Source organism: Nanorana parkeri, unplaced genomic scaffold, assembly GCF_000935625.1.
Source record: "Nanorana parkeri isolate BGI_ZX_2015 unplaced genomic scaffold, ASM93562v1 scaffold12, whole genome shotgun sequence".
NCBI lineage: Eukaryota > Metazoa > Chordata > Amphibia > Anura > Dicroglossidae > Nanorana > Nanorana parkeri.
Window position 1 is genome coordinate 18,134 of NW_017306280.1, and position 12,538 is coordinate 30,671.

The following is a 12,538-nucleotide window of genomic DNA, read 5'->3' on the forward strand; positions in this document are numbered from 1 at the left end:
CAGCGGCTCATTATATCCCGAAATAACAATGGCTTGCCTGCAGTGACCTCAGCACAGCTCATCTAGAGATGCATATGAATCTCTGAATTCCCCTTCTAGCACATTTTCTTAACTGAATCGACTTTTTGCAAACAGAAAACAGGCAAATATTAAATATACATACATAAAGGTAAAATACATGTATGTTTACTGTTATACCTACCTAGGATTTGTTCAGCCACTGCAGAGTTATGAGGTGAAACAAAAGGAATGCAAGTGTTTCACTCAGTCCAAAAGAATGTTTGATACAACATTTTTACAGTTGGAATGTTCGTTGACTATTCCAGGAGAACCAAATCATTTCATGGATCATCGTCTCCTTCATCAGGGCTAATATTAGCCATATTTAGTATTAAAGAAGAACTTTACCCATATCTTCAAAACAACAACAAAGGCACCATTAGAAATGTTTAGTAATGGAAATCTACAAACAGATACTTATAGATAATTATCAGCTTTTTATTTTTTGCATACCTTATTTTTTTTTCTTCACCAGTTTTCTGACAGTGGCCATTTTTAACTTAAGGGCAGGTTACTAGAGCCCACTTAAAATCAAAATCAGGAGGCGTGGCTTGGACATGGAGCTGTGAGCACATGCTTTGGGAGAGCTCTGCCACCACTGTGCCGGACCGACGATATAGCGGACTCTTTGCCCTACAATTCCTCCATGCCCAAGGAGCCGAGGACCCACGGTACCCCCGGCGACTTCAGAACTGCCTCCCTCTACGATTTTTTTGCCCGCCAGACGCCGATCCCCGCGGCCTCGCTTGCATTCAAGATGGCGCTTATCCGTGCATCAGCGGCCGGTCTCCTCTCGGGTAAGAAACTGGGACGCAACACAGCACACCCGCTCCCTGATCAGGGAGAGCCCCGAGACCCAGACTGCCCGAGGCTGACGAGCACCTCACAGGACACAGCCCGCCCAGATTCCCCACCCAGCCCCTCTCTGTCGGCATGCATGCTGAGCCTGGACACACAGGGGGAGAGCGGCCTACAGGGCCTGCTGCCGCAGCTGCCCACTAAAAGGGACCTCGATCATATGGCCTCCTCTATAGTTGCGGCCTTAAAGAAGGAACTCCACGATCTCACCCACCGCATTGAAGCAGTGGACGAGCGGGTCACATCAGTAGAATCCGTCACCACCTCTCTGTCAGCCCGTGTGGAGGCCCTTGAAGCGGACACACAATTGACCAATGCCCGCCTGTTGTCGATGCACCTTCGCCTGGACGACTCAGAGAACCGGAACCGCAGGAATAACATTCGCCTGCGGGGTATTCCAGAGGCCACGGCCGGCATCCATCTCAGAGATACCGTGACTGCCATCCTGAACACCCTGCTGGGTAAACCCCACGACGCAGCCTTGGAACTTGACCGGGTCCATAGGGTCACCAGCGTGCGCCCTCCTGCACCCTCGACACCCAGAGATGTCTTATGTCGGGTGTACTTTTTTGCCTTGAAGGAGGAAATCATGAGCTCCAGAACACTGAGGAGCTCTTTCGGGACACTTGGAGACCCTGGGCAGCTTTTCAGGACACTGATGCCTACCACCAGGCCATGACCAGACACCTTCCTAAGTCCAAGCGGGGACCGGAATACTACGTTCTAGATACCTAACCTCGCTACTTCCCCCCCAGCCCCCCTGGCCTCTCCTACCCTCAGCTCTCTCCCCCTTGCCTTCCCCTATCTACCCTTTCCCTCTACCCTACACTGTCCCCTCAGCCTGACTTATCCTCATCGATACCACATATAAGCAAACACCTAATGCACGAATCACGGAGTGATTGAACCTGCCAACTAATCTAGGTTTGCTTACCAATGCCAACTGTCCTCATACCTGTGGCCGCGTTAAGCCCAAACTAGCCTGACACTCTATTGCCTGAGCTCTGACATTACTGAACAATACTGTTCGTCTGTTCTTTTTCCCGGCTAATGTTGTATTGTGGCACGCGCGGCTATCAGGGCCGTATAACATCTGCTCTGTTGGGCCCAATAGCCTTTTTATGTTCTCGTTACGCACAATGTGACAATTGTACTTCCCTACCCCAAATACATGTTGAAACTGCTGTCATGCTGTTGAGACGTTGTCTCCTAATATTGTTGTATCATTTTGATGTACAATAAAGTTGATTCTTGATTTTAAAAAAAATCAAAATCAGTATTAGGTGGACTGACTTTTTAATACAATAAAACATAAACAATATCTTTCTAGCTATCATATAATGTTATTGTGGTGCAGATATTTAAAGGAAGAAATAGTTGTTGGTAAACATAGATTGTCTGGTGCTATATTTATATATTTTGGATCTTTTCAGTCACATCAGGAATTGTGCGTTGTTGTTCCGCTCCGTAGATTCCTGACAGGATAGCTCATTAACAGAATTCCGTGTGGTATATTTTGCTTCACACATTATGGCAGGCATCTGTTTTCGCACAAGGTGTAAGTGGCAGCATGATCATCGTTGTACCTTTATGATACATCACCCAGAATAATAAATCGTTGCAGGCAAGTGTAGCGCCATTCCAGGTACAAAGAGCTTTTGTCGGAACTCACATCATGTCAATGTCTTGAGTAGCTATATTTAATTAATGTGCTCTGCGGGTCCAGAAATAGTATGTTCTATACAAATAAAAAATAGGCTTGTTACAGGAGTTTATTCTAATATTTGTCTTTTCGCTGCCACTTAACACATACTGTGCTTTCTACAATGCCACCATGGATGTGATAGTAGCCTTTTTGCTTATGTATATGGAAAGGTAGATGTATTGGGTGAACATAAAAATGCACAACCTTTGAATAAGGTTATGTTATGGCTTAGTACATTTTTTGCAAGTACAGAAAAATCCCTGTTGGAGAGCAGAGCAGTATTTACTGCTCTTGCCATCACTCTTTGACAGCTGATTTAGACCGGGATTAGGAAATCCTGAAGTATACCGGCTTTTTTTTCCTCCTAAAGTTTCTGCAATAGAAACATTTAGCTACATGTTTCTTTTACATAGACAATGTTGCAGGCTTCTGATCATTGTGGGAACGATCAGAAGCCTTTAGTGGCATCTGATCCTTAAATGCTGCAGGTGTTCTATCAAAGTTTGTGACTGCATTAGAATGTGTGACTAGTGACGTGGTCACACATTTTAACATAATCCCACACAGTTTGTTCGGTGGTGGAATGTGTGACCGGTCACGTGGTCATACATTTTAACGTAATCATGCCCATTTTTTCCAGGGTTAAAATATGTGACCGGCAAAAGGTGTAGAATTCAAAGCCTTCTCAGCTGTTCCAGGGCAGATCGGCATCGCAGATGGTATGTGTGGGGGAACCAATCTGCACTGGAACAGCTGATCAGTCCTGAAATCTTACTTCTATCTGACTTTGTGAAATGTGAGATCGCACTCACAAAGTCAGATAAAAGTGAGATTTCAGGACTGATCAGCTGTTCCAGGGCAGATCGGTTCTTCTGCACATACCATCTGCGATGCCGATCGGCCCTGGAACAGCTGAGAAAGCTTTGAATTCTAGGCCTTTTGCCGGTCACATATTTTAACGCCCCGGAAAAAAATGGGTGTGATTACGTTAAAATGTGTGACTACGTCACCGGTCACACATTCCAACCCAGTCACAATCTCTGATAGAACACAGGATCACTGTCATTAGGGTTATTTATTGGCTGCAGCTGCGGCGTCTCAGTACAGCTCGCTGTATACTGAGTTTAGGGTAACGGGAGGACGCTAGTTTGTGTCCTCCCATTGCCCTAAGGAAAACTATGGGGAAAAACACTGACCCCATAGTTCTCCTTTAAGTTTGAAGCAGCCTAATAATAACAACCAAAAAACAAGTAATTAAATTATCAAGCAGTAATAGTGAGATTCATTCATAAAGACTGTTTGATATAATTAAATAAATAAAACAAAAATGTTTCAAAAAAATTGTGAAGTGTAAAAAAAAAAAAAATAACGTGTAAAAAAAATAGAAATACATTTAACAAATAAAAATGATATATTTAAATATATTTTTTTACAACCATTATTATAAAAATGAAACCCTTACAATTAAAATCTGCAGCTGAGCTAATGATAGATTTATATATTTTATGCCACATAATAGAATATTTAAAGTCCAACTGATGGTTCAAACATTTTTTATCACTTTAACGTCTTGTATCCCTATATATTTTGATTTTTTTGGACAGATTTTTCCTTGAAAATACCTTACAAATGTTTAAGCAAAATTCTGCTTCGTTGCCTTTCACTACAGTACTCTGTGCTAGCATAGCTGATTAATATCCACACCCTTCTGCATAAGTATCTTCATAAAGACTTGTTTCGCAGGGAAAGAGAGTGGGTATGTCTGATCAGGTGAGAGCTGAATACAGAGTGCACTGGGTTTAACTCCGTACCCTATTGGAATACATAGCCATGCATGGGGTGTAACTACTGGACTATACACCTTGTGCAATTGTTTATAATAGGAAAGAGGAGGTAAGACTATAAAATCTATAGGCTATTAATACAATGTCTATCTGACTGAATGCCTATTTCTGTGACTTCAATTGGGATTTCAATGTGGTCTGCAATAGTGTATAGCTTACATGTAATTAATATAAACATTTTCAGGATTTTCTACATAAAATGAAGTATGTTTGACAAACACTTTTCAACAAATTAGAGAAAGCTCAGGCTTTAAAGAGACTGTAGTTTGCAGTATGGAACACAAATATTATTGTGCTGCATTACCTAGAGTTAGCTGAATGCAGCATGAATGTCACAGTGTTTTTCTACTTTATTAAACATTTATCAAGTAATATTGTAATGAACTCTGCCAGAGGCCTTGGGGCATAATCTAACAGGCGCTGCAGCCTTTAGCTTGCCAAAAGTTCCAAAAATGACTGAAGGATAGTAGATAACTACTGTTGTACATATATAGAAAGATATTCAATGGTAGTGGCATACAAATTACAGCATTAAAATTAATGTGAAATGAATGGCGCGAAATGTAAAATGAACAGCACAAAAGAGAACCAACAGTATGTAGAATAACAGAGAAAAGCCATCTGGGATCTATTGTGACATATATACAGAAACAGATGTCCACTGTCCATTCCTATGGTTTGAGGGCCCATTCACACTATGTCCGGATCATGTTCAGGCCAGAACAGTTTGTTCCCTGACCAAAAAAATCCCAATATATCCCTATGGTATTTCTGGGCTCTGTTCCCACCAGCGCAGTCCATTCCGGTCCAGACAAAAAAATGCACCGCACTGCGTTTGAAGATCTGCTCCAGACATGGTGTCAACAAGCCCTGACTTTTGCATTCATTTACTTTATACATTAATTTATTTAAAACTATTAAAGTTACAAAAAAAAAAAAAAAAGATTATTTTGATAGCTGTAATTAAAGTGAAAGTCAACTTTCCAGGGTTAAAAGTCCAACTCCAGGGAAATTAAAACTTTTTCCTTGGTCACAATCCTCTAGGAAGAACCTCACTTTGTGTGGTACACTTTCTTTCAAGCTCTCAAAAATCATTCTGCAGCATAAAAGGACCAGTTGGTAGTGTTTTCTTCCTAGGTTAAACGTTCTCAGTTCTCTCCTGGGTACCTGTGATGTCAGGGGTTTTGAGTCAGCTTGCCTTCTGATTGGCTGTTTCCAAAATATGTAGGTGCCCCATTCATTACTATGGGTAAATTGTAATTTTAAGGATTGATGTAGGATGCCATAAGATTGAATGGTGCCACGGTGCAGTATAAAGACGAGCCTGCTGAGACCTTCTCAAAGGAAAATAATTGCTGGCTCGAGGAGAAAGGTGAGCATATATTGGCTGCACTCTGGGGAGTGTTTTTTTTTAAATGGACAGCTTCATCTAACGCTTACCTAAACTGAGAAATAAAAATTGAACATTTTGCAGCATACCAGTCTTTAAAGGAGAACTATGGGGTAAGTGCTTTTCCCCATAGTTCTCTCCTGGGTCACGGGAGGACACAAACTATCATCCTCCCGTGACCCAAAGCTCAGTATACCGCGAGCTACAGCTCGCGGTATACTGAGACTGCCGCAGTTGGGACGGATCCTGACATTACTGTCGAGATCCACCCAGCTGCTTGATTGACAGCTGGCTCTGCCTATCTAGAGCTGTACCCGCCCCTCCCCCGTCCGTTCTGCCAGTCAGTGCTGTAGGATCGCACAGGGGAGGGGGGGGAGAATCCCTGCAGGGAGCCATGAGTGACAGTCACGGCTCTCTGCAGGGACATGATCGAGAAGTGAGCGAGCGACGGTATGTTTTCGCTCACTTCCCGATCTATTGAGCCGACCTGTGACAGTTTCATTGTCACACGTCAGCTTGAACTATGAGGCTGAGTGATTTTCACTCACCTCATAGTTCTCCTTTGAATGTGACAGCTGTGTTAGTTTTAATTAGCCTCAGAACATCTTGATCTATCCAGAAATGGATTGTCCTTGTCCCTTCCAGTCAAATGCACTGGCAGCAGTCCTATCTCTTTTGTGTAGATCCCCTCATCCCCATGTATTGGAGATGAACAAAGGCATATGTTTGGAGTCCAGCCTGGGTGACTACCATGGCTTCCTCTATAGATACAGTGAGCGTAGTCACAAAGGAACAGGAAAAAAATCCTAAAAAAGAAAACTAGTGCAGCCACCAGAACTAAGAACTGGTAAGTTGCAATGTATTACATTTATACTTTTGGATTTAGATACGCTTTGAGGTGAAGTTGTCCTTTAAGCCTGGATATTCAGATCCTCGCACAATTCCATTCATGACCGGTTCTCATTGCCTACCACTGGATCATATAATGTGTCTATGGAGCTGATTTTTTATTATTCACTCCTTTATAAATATAACAAATATTTCATTTTATAGGCAAAAATGTGTGGGCATTAAAAATATCAATACATACCATTTAAAGCTGACACATGTGAATGTAGAACTGCATCTCACTTGACAGGAAAAATATGAGTTTCTGAAAATACAATACTGTGGTTATTATCCTGATTCTTCATGTTGTATAACTTCAATGACAATTCCATGAAATGATTTCCAGAAATGTAGCTTATTGTCAAGTATTGTTTTTTTCCTTTTCTGTGTGGTTCTGTTTGTCAGTCACAGCAAGTTATCTGATACTAGATGTAACACGGACTCATAATAACTCAATCACACAGAAGGATTACAAAGAACTATGCAAATTGACTTTCTCTATAGCCCATTGAGGAATATCCAGTAGCTTAATGGCAATAAAGATATTCTAAGGTTCCAGCATATTCTATCCTGTGATAACATCAGCATTGTAATAGGAATAAACACTAGAGTTGTTTTTGATAATGTGATCAAAGCTTATTTGAAACCATCCCTTTTATGTAGTGAATGCTGCCTTCTGTTGTTAGGGGGGTCAATTTCTATTGTATCAAGGTTGATTAAAAAAATCTGCATGCTGAATTTCACCATTCAAGCCTGTTAAACTGGGTGCTAAATAAAGGTATCATGCCTAAAAATATATGGCAATACACATTTTCCTAATGTACTGTATGTAAGCATGTGTTTTCAGGCTCATCTGGTTTCTAAGCAGCTCATCATAGCTGAAGGTATATTTATAACTAATGATGTTGGGAGGGTCAATTGCTGAATAAAGGTATGCTATGTGGAATGCCTAGTTACCCATATAAGCAGAATGTTGAGTTTGTTGTCTCCGACAGGCTTCGTGTTCTCCTATAAACCCAAACATTTATAGACACCTATAAACAACAATCTGATTGGATGCAGGCATTGTTCAGGTATTTTGAGGGCCAGTGGGGCCGACTAGCAAGATACTGAAGTTTGGCCCAGTGGGAGATTCCTCAATCCACACAGTTTAGCATAGATGGAGGAATCTGTTTCACTTTTTTCATCTGACCGTAGAAAATGTGCAGATAATCTATAGATGTATGGCCAGCTTAACAGTTCATTTTCTTTCTAAAGAAGACGGACTGTGATGTTGCTGTGCCTTTTGCGTTCCTTAGTGTCCAACCTCTTAGAGGAGACTGCTATGCGCATTGGGAGAAGACTGACTGTGATGGTGCTGTGCCTTTTGCGTTCCTTAGTGTCCAACCTGTAAGAGGAGACAGCTACAGTATATGCATTGGTAGAATAATGACTGTGATGTTGCTGTGCCTTTTGCGTTCCTTAGTGTCCAACCTCTTAGAGCTAAAGCAGAGACACCGGCACTCCAAATTTGCAAAATACGTCTATTTATTGACGTGCATCGTGGTAAAAAACAACGAATGTTTCGGGGTCACAAAGGATCCCCTTCATCAGGTAAAACATACAGTGTAAGTGCACATAAACACAGCTGATATATAGCCCTAACTCTAATCAGAATGGCCAATCATCAACCTCCACATTGACCCATGACATCATGTTCCCGCCAATTTTGATAGCATGAAAGTGACAGATTATAAAACACAATAAATCACAATATATGTGAAATAACGTGCATACATTCGTCTGGAAAGAAAAATACTTAATACATGTTTGCCTAAAAGGAAAACTAGCGATATACCCTAGCATCAATCTTCCATACATAATGGATCGCATGGAGCACAGATTGGGTCACAGGCCGACCATCTAACACACCAAGCTGAGGACGTTTCTCTGTTTATATAAAAAAACTTGGCAAATACGACAATAGTAAGTCCGTAGACATAAAGTCTCATTCAAAGAAAAATTCAGAGGAACATATCGCTTGTTTGAATGGTAAGTCTGTGACCACCGCGCTCCATGCGTTATTATGATTAGCATTACAGCACGCTTGGTATTTAAAAATTCTTGAAACTAGCATGTTGTGTCATGTGCACTGTCATCATCAATAATAGAATGTGAAACTATAGGCCTTGATACATCAGAGTCAACCGGGTATTCGCATGAGCAATCAATTCATATGTTGATGAATTGATCATATGACTAGGAGATATAGCGGAGATGCCTCGCTCGAGGAAAAAACGTATTTCAACCTGTAAAAACCGGAGAAACTCATGATACATTCAGCATTCCCTGGTAGGACCAAGGCCTAATGATAGTCATGGGGGGTGGTCATGATTGGTCAGGAAAAACCCATTGTGACATTTATAAGGAAACAACCGTGGTATGAAAGATATCACCCACGGAAACGTGACTGAAATCATATCTTCCTATATCTATTCACATAGAGGAGACCGCTATGCGCATTGGGAGAAGACTGACTGTGATTGTGCTTTGTCTTTTGCGTCCCCTAGTGTCCAACCTCCTAGAGGAAACCGCTATGTGCATTGGGAGAAGACTGACTATGTCCCGAATGAACACTGGGAGTGTTTGTCTACAATAAACTGCATCAGATATGCAAAGCACATATCATCCTTTCTGAACACTCTAAAATAATATTCATAACCTGATGCTTTATGTTGATTAGGTAAGAGTCACAAACTTTACACCTAGGCAATAAAATAGAACCTGTGTAAGTCCACAAAGTGCAAGGAATTTCATGATAAATAAATGATCTGTTATAATGATATAATGCTGCTGTAGCACAGACCAATCTGCCGAAGTGTTTCTGACATACACGATACAGCCATTAGAATTCCAAAATGCCCTCATACATAAGTGGTAGATCTTTTCACTAACAGCGGATGACAAGGGTTATGTGAATTAACTGCTCCCTTCACTGATTGGGAACAATATTATCCCAGTCTTCATAGCTCGACTCTCTCACTTTACGGCGAAGTATTAAAAACAATGAGAATATATTTTACAGGTTTTCCATCTTTGATGTACTCAGACTTATGGAAAGGATAAGGTGGCATGAAATTATAAGGGACTCAGTATTTTGATTAATAACAGCACTTTCAGTATGCTCTGAGTTACAGCTTGCAATTTACATTCTGACATGTCATAAATTTCCCAGATAGTTGGATAACCTGAAAGAATTTAGATTCATTCTACGCCAATAGAATATTAAACTGGGTTAAACAGGGGAGAAGTTGATGAGCTTTGAAAATGTTGACATTAATATTATATTAAATTTAAAAAAAACACCATCAAGCACCAGGTCTGAGATGGCCACCTATCATAACCCCATTTACTTTTTTAATTATGTCAGCTGGCTGATCTGCATGGATCATGCCGAAAGATTTGAATATTAGTTTCTGTGTGTTGCTACTCTTCCACCACAGCCTGACAGAACTGAGAAAGTCTGAGGTCATAGTGCAATGTAAACGTCTCACTGTCTTGCTCTGTTTAAACTGATTTGTCAGTCTGTATGATGAAGTAGAGATGGTCAGGCTCAGGTACATAGTTCATGAGTAAGGATGAGGCTTGGCTTGGTGCAAACGCAGTTCGCCTGAGTTTGTCCAAGCCTGCTCTAGCCACCACCTGATCCGTGGCGGCAGTTGCAGTGGGGGCATTCTCTGCCACCTTTGTGATGTATAGCTGTGGGGAGTGGAATGCGCTTCCCCGCAACTGATTGGATTAGGAGGAGGGGGTGGCAGTCAGAGTTTTGAGCCTCATCGCTATTCATTAGGGTATCTGATACTGCCAAACTACTGATACAAGGAAATGTATCATTCATAATGCTAAAAGTTTTTCTATACCTCCAGATCTAAAGCTCCTACACCATAGAGCATGAGAAGGAGATTACACAAGAGGGAACCTTGGTACAAGTATGCATGGGAAACACTGACTGAAACTGGATGCAATTGATTATTTAAACGTAAAGTGTATCTCTAGCCAAAACTGTTTTCTTAGGTTTAAATTATTTAATTTGTTTTACTTTCTGTGTTGTAATGAGGAAAGGTGCTGTGTTTGCATCCCTTTAGCAGTAATTAACCCTTAGGGAATATCTTAACAAAAATAAAATTGCAAGAGATGCCTAAAATTTTACTTGTATCTTAGTGCAGACATCTGGGAAAATCAGTCAGTCAATCACAGAAGGAGGAAGTGAGCTTGGCTTGGCATATTGCTTTAACTTTTTGTGACGGTTTTAGAAAATCGCAGTGACAGTTTTGAATAGAAATTTAATTTTTGATATGAAACTACAAAATGTCTTGTGCAGCAATTATATATGCTATATTCATTTTTTTATGATTTTTCTAATTTCATTTTTTTTAAAAAGTGGAATGCCGGAAAGCCGATCTCTCCCCAGACCCGGCAGGTGGCCGACCGATTGATTGCTATATGTTGTTGCTGCAGCTCCCTTAGCTCCTACTTTAATCCCGCCCTGACACCTATGGCAAGGGGCATGGTTAAGGACCCTGGCGGGCCAGATTTGGCCCGTGGGCCGTAATTTGAGGACCCCTGGTCTAGAGGGTTATATTGCTATACAGAAAAATATACTGAGCTGTCCGGATACATACAGGTAGTAATTGTATTAGGCAGTATGGTGCATATCAGCTGTCCTATTACAAGGACAAGAAAGAAAATGTGTTATTTGGTTTTATTCAGTGATTCTATCTACTACTCATGTTAAAAAAAATACCTTTTTAGTTCCTTGAGAGTTCTTCCTATTCTATCCATTAGAGAAGAACTCCGGCCGAAACTTTGATTAACCCTTGCAGTGGGGCTGCCCCCGCACTGCAGGGACTAAGTGCTCCTTTTGATCTAGGTATTAAAATAAAAGAGATATACTCACCCGAACCTTGGAGCCAGACAGTTGTCAGAGTGCTCCCTCCAGCCTGTCTCTTTCTGCGCTGCAACAATGATATGTCCCTCGGCCTCCTTACATCCAAAACATAGTGTATAGAATATGAAGACTTGAGGATCTTTAGATTGCTGGAGCGGAGAGGGAGCCAGACAGAAAGGACAGTTCTAAGAGCAAGCAAGTTCCAAGGATTGGGTGAGTGTAACCCTTTTATTTTAGCACCCAGACAGATTTGTTCAAGATTTTGTGCTTCTATTGGTGGTTCCAATATAAAATGGATTTTGTGAGGTTTTTTATTAGATGTTTTGCTTTTGGTGGAACACATCCCTTCCTAAACAAAATAACCCCTTTGGTGTCCTCACTTGATTCAGCCAAGAATTTCCAAAGTGCACTTATAGCCCAAACATTTTTCTTAGATTTTGAGAAGGTATAGAAACCTTGACAAGTTGTTACTACAATCATATGCTCTGTTATATAGATTTACCCTCAATTGATGTGCTGCTAGCAATGTTAAAAGCAGAATTCCAACTTGAGCTAGCAATACTCTTCGGAGTCCACACCGGCTTTCATACTCACACAGATGTCTTCCTAATTGTTTACGCTCTTTAGTTGTGACTGTTGATCTCTGTGTCCACGTATACATCCTTCTGCTGTAAGTTAATAACGCTAGAATCATCCATCCTTGGGGACACCCCTACGAGTGTCTAGTAACTCAGGTTGAAATAATGGTGGCCAATATACAACAGGTGCGACCCGGAGTTGGTAGGGACTTCGCAACCCTCAGGTACCATCAGGTTCCCTCACTTCTATATATTTTTACATGTGATGTGATGTACCAATAGGTATGT